Below are 4528 nucleotides of genomic sequence, written 5' to 3'. Positions count from 1 at the left end.
CGGGCGCGCAGAGGCCTCTCCCCCGCGCTGCCGCGCCCGCGCTGCCCTCGCCGGCTGGAGAGGCCCTGCCCTTCGCGCCGGGCGCCGTCCCAGGGCTCGCTGCGCGTCGTCTGCCTGGGAGGGACAGCTGCTTGGATCAGAAAAACCTGTCCCTACGCTAAGCTGCCGCGGGCTGGCGGGCATACAAGCCCCTGGGCGCTGCCCCGCAGGTCGCCAGTCACCCGTTCTTTGGCGGGAGGGGAGGCGGAGTTGGTGTTTGTCGTCCCTCTCCGGGAGGAGGCCTTGGAGCCGCTCCCGGCCCTGTGGTCTGGGCTGCCTTTGAGGACGCCCTAAATGCCTGCTTTGTGTCCCCACTCCCGAGGGTAGGCTGCTGCCAAACGGGAAGCGCCCGCCCCTCTGGCAAGAACTCCACGCATTCCTCCCCCTCCGCCGCAGCTACTGGGCCTGCTACAGGGCCGGGCAGTGGGGGCCCCCCGGGGGTGCGTGAGGAGCCTCCCTGCCGCGCGGGTCTCAGCCCAGACTCTGCCAGCACTGAGGTGAGGCTGCGGTGGCTTCCGGAAGGCAGAGGGGACCCTGCATCAGTTGCAGCCCTGGGTTCGTGCGGAGGCTGTACAGGGGTAGCCTTAGGAACGGCAGGAAAGGGCATTGTACCTCCCACAAATAGACGGTCTCCAGCTTGACAGGCCCCTGGCCTTTGCGGCAGGCCCTTACCTGGGAGGATGTCTTTGTCCTTCCTTCGTCCCTTGAGCCACATCCATATGCCTGGGTGGCACCCACAGTCAGCTGTGCACCTTCCCCGGAGGACTGTCCTCGTCATCGACGCTTGGCCTTTGCGCTCCTCACTGGTGATGCGGGCAGGCTGACAGCCTGCCTTCCCAGGGTCCTTGTGAGGGGCCCACGAGGGAAAACAAGTAAACATCCCTGCGGGCTGCAGGAGCCAGTTGCGTAGAGGACAGCCGTTGCTGACTTACCGCCATCCTTTCCCCTGGCTTCCCTGCAGTATGCTCGGCAGCCCTGAGCAGGGTAAGAAGGCTGGAGGGCAGAGGGGTCTCACACGGCAGGGTCCAGCAACAGTGGGGTGGTATTCGTTGCTGTCAGTGGCGCAGGAGTTGTTGGCCGGCTTTCCGATGAGCGTGTGTCGTACAACCTGACGAGTCTGGGTGCAGCCTACAGCAGCCTGAGCAGAGCAAGCCGGGGCTGGGGCTCGGAAGGGCTCCTGTGTTTACTCTGAGGTGGCCTCTGGGAGGCCCACGCTCTTGGATGCCCAGCTGCCTTCATGGAAGAAAGAGAGCGAAGCTGAGGTAGGCAGAGCGCACCCCAGTTGCTGGAGGAGGTCCCTGCGAGGAGCAGCTGGTCTCCTCAGCATCCATCCCAGCCTTGGGAAGCTCCCAAATGCCAGCCCTCGGATCCGGTTTGCCTCATGAGGACAAATACGGGGCTGAGAATTTGCATCTGTTGCTGGATTTGATCCTGGAAGCTCCGACCAGATATAAACCTCCTTTTGCCTGGAGTTGTCAGGTGCTTATTCTGTGACCCAGCCACATAGAGCTTTGGTGCGCGTGGACACAAACGCGGAGAGGGAGGCCGAGCCAGGTCCCCACACCCCCCCACCCCCGTCCTTGAGATGGGGCAGGTTGGCCAGTCACGTCAGGAGCGAGCAGGTAGGAAAAGCGGGTGGTACAGCAGCACAGAAGGGTCGCCCTGCGCCCCCCAGGGCCCGAGGGCCCAGCGCACGAGGCTGCTTACAGGGCAGAGACTGGAGTCCTGCATCGGCCGGCTCCAAGTTCCCAGGAGAATGGAGAAAGGGGCCGCAGGCAGGGGAAAGCAGGCGGAGGACGCTGGAGGGCAAAGGGCGTGAGCCCGGGAAGCATTGCCTGGGTGCTGCCCGGATGCAGTTCTGTCAGCCTGCTGCCCCGAAGCTCATTAGCCGGCTCATAGCAGGGAGATAGGGCTCTGCACGGCCTGTCAGGCAAGCGGCAGCACAGACCCTAGCAACTCTGTGTTGCCCCGAGGGGTCACACGTGAGAGGGGCAGGAAGCTTCCCAGAGCGCCTCATGCCGTGGGGCAGGGCAGTCACTGTGCCTCGGCCCGAGCCCCTTCAGAAGGGGCCAATGGCAGGCCCCAGGCCAGGCCCCAGCGCTACACCCACTGCCGCTCTGTCCCACTGTGTCCTGGCCTGTCCCTGCGCCTACCCACGCCACAGACACACTTTTAGGGGTTTAAGTCTTTCCTGCTCATTTATTTGTCAGCTTCACTAATTAAGCAGTGTCAGTTTCATCTACTGAAAATGGAGATTCATCCACCTCATTTCTCCGTGTTCATGCTCCACGCACAGCACCCATCACTCCTCCGCTGCGGGCTGTGTAAAATTTACAGGACTCATTACGTTGTCAGGTCCCTTTGTAAACAGAGTCTGGAACGGCCCCTGTGCTCGCTGGCTTGTAGTCAAGGGCATTCCTGTTGTTAGGTTAATTACCGGTTAGTTGTTTAGGTTCTCAAATGTTTGCCTCATTTTCCCTCAATCAAATTAAATATCCTGCTCGTGTACTCTGTCTCTAAGGCCTTGCTCTTACTTCCCCCACTGTGTAAACCTGACTTCGAATCCAGAGAGAGTGCCTGGAAACCCTCCTTTCCTGGGACGCTGACCCCAGCTCAGCATGCCGGCCTCTGAGCCATGGTTGAGATTTGGAACCCTCTAGTGACCAGAGCCTTTTCTCAGTCCAGTACTGTGCTGGTGCCCTGCCCTGAGAGCCTGTGGAAATCCTAACGCGGGGGCATTTCTGTGCCTGCAACCCGAGGTGGCAGTGCTGCAGTGTGGGAAACTCAAGGATGGTTTCGTTATTGGCACCACAGGGCCTGAGGATCATCAAATCCGTTCCCCTCACTTCTATGGGTACTGCTTCTAGACAATCCAGAAAAAAGTGCCCTTATGAGAACCCCTTTTTCCAACTCCTGAAAGTGGAGTTTGGGTCAGTCTTCCCTGAATACCTATGAATTCATTTGCTGCTGCTACTGTGTGGAGCAGATGACCACACACAGGGCTCAAGGCGACACAAATATATTATCTTACAGTTCTAGAGATAAGAAGGTCCAAATGGGTTTCACTGGGCTGAAATCAGATATCAGCAGGGTGAGGCTCCTTCGGGAGGCTTGCGGAGAGCACCTGTTTTCTTCTCTGTTCTGAACTCCAGAGGCTGCCCACATTCCATGGCTCGTGGCCTTCTTCCAGCCTCCAACTGCATCACTCTGACATCTGCTTCTGTCGTCACTTTTCATCCTCTTACTCTCCTGCCTCCCTCTTTCCCTTGTAAGAACCTTTGTGATCACATTAAGTCCGCCCAGATAATCCCAGATAATCTCCCCATCTCAAGATCTTTAACTTAATCACATCTGCAAAGTCCCTTGTGCCATGTGGAGTGACATATTTATAGGTTCTGGGGATTAGGGTGTAGACCTCTGAGGGGGCCGTTGCTCTGCCTACTATACACCCACTCCAAGTGCCTCTTGCATGACTTAATGAGGGAGTCGTCAAGCAGCTGCTGCCTTGGAGCCAGGCCTGGGCTGGCCCGTTCAGATTGCCACAGCCCAAGAAGAAGCTGCTGTCTGAGGCTGGCAGGGTAACCTTGTCTCTGCAGACTGGCTTCTACTTCCTACTCACCACTGCCCCGGCTTTAGCCTCACGCCCCCAAATGCCCTCTGCCTGTCTCACCTTCCCTGAATCCTAAGGAGGAGGCCAGGCTTTTCCTGACAGTCAGAATATTCCAGAGTGCCCACCCATGATCTAGAGCTGTTACCAGCCAGCTGGAGGTTGTGTCATGGGCCTGCGGTTCCCACTGATGGTGGCCTGTCCAGGAAGACATTGATCCGTGTTCCTCAGTGGGCACTGTCCTGCCTGGGCGCTGGCAGGGAAGGCTGGCAGGAACTTCGGTCTGTGGTGGAATTGAGACACATATGTGGGGCTGGGGAAGCCGCAGGTGCAGTCCTTGTGCTCAATCCCTGGCACTGCAAAAAAAAAAAAAAAAAGACACACTCTAACTCCCTGGCCTGAGAATAGCCACATTAGATTTTATCTAATTGAGGTTTGATTCCCTTCCTCCAAATCTCACGGATGGTTGAGAGGCAGAGTCGGGGGGCCTGAATGATTGTCTAGCAGGACAGAGGTAGCAGGAGGCGAAACCTTCTCCAAAAAGCAAGACTGCTGGGGAGCAAACCAGGGTGTGCTGCCTCCATCCTTCGCGGCAGGCCAAGGAGGAAATCTGCTCAGAGCTCCTGACTGAGGGGAGGGACTCACACAAGAGAGAACCCTGGAGCCTGAATGCTGTGGAAGACCTCCCAGGGAAGGTCCTCATGGACCGGTGGATTCTTTCTAGACAGTGTGGGAAAGAATACAGAGCAGATTAAGGAAGCACTAGGAGGAAATGCATGAAATAGTAATGGGGGATAAGTCCAGCCAGCAGTTCTTCCCCTCCCTCTCCCCCTCTCCCTCTCCACCCCCTTTCTTTCTCTCTCCCTCCCCCTCTCCCTCTAT

General features: G+C 58.0%; 1 protein-coding gene across 1 annotated transcript in view; it reads left to right on the top strand.

Annotated features, from left to right (window-relative positions):
- Dnai1 (dynein, axonemal, intermediate chain 1) overlaps positions 1 to 4528 on the top strand; it is a gene marked incomplete in the record, with an annotated part of 68950 nt that overhangs the window by 45429 nt on the left and 18993 nt on the right.

Source organism: Chinchilla lanigera, unplaced genomic scaffold, assembly GCF_000276665.1.
Source record: "Chinchilla lanigera isolate Chin_1 unplaced genomic scaffold, ChiLan1.0 scaffold00071, whole genome shotgun sequence".
NCBI classification, from domain to species: domain Eukaryota; kingdom Metazoa; phylum Chordata; class Mammalia; order Rodentia; family Chinchillidae; genus Chinchilla; species Chinchilla lanigera.
Note: the sequence above shows the minus strand (reverse complement) of the source record. Positions and strands in the feature narration are given on the sequence as shown.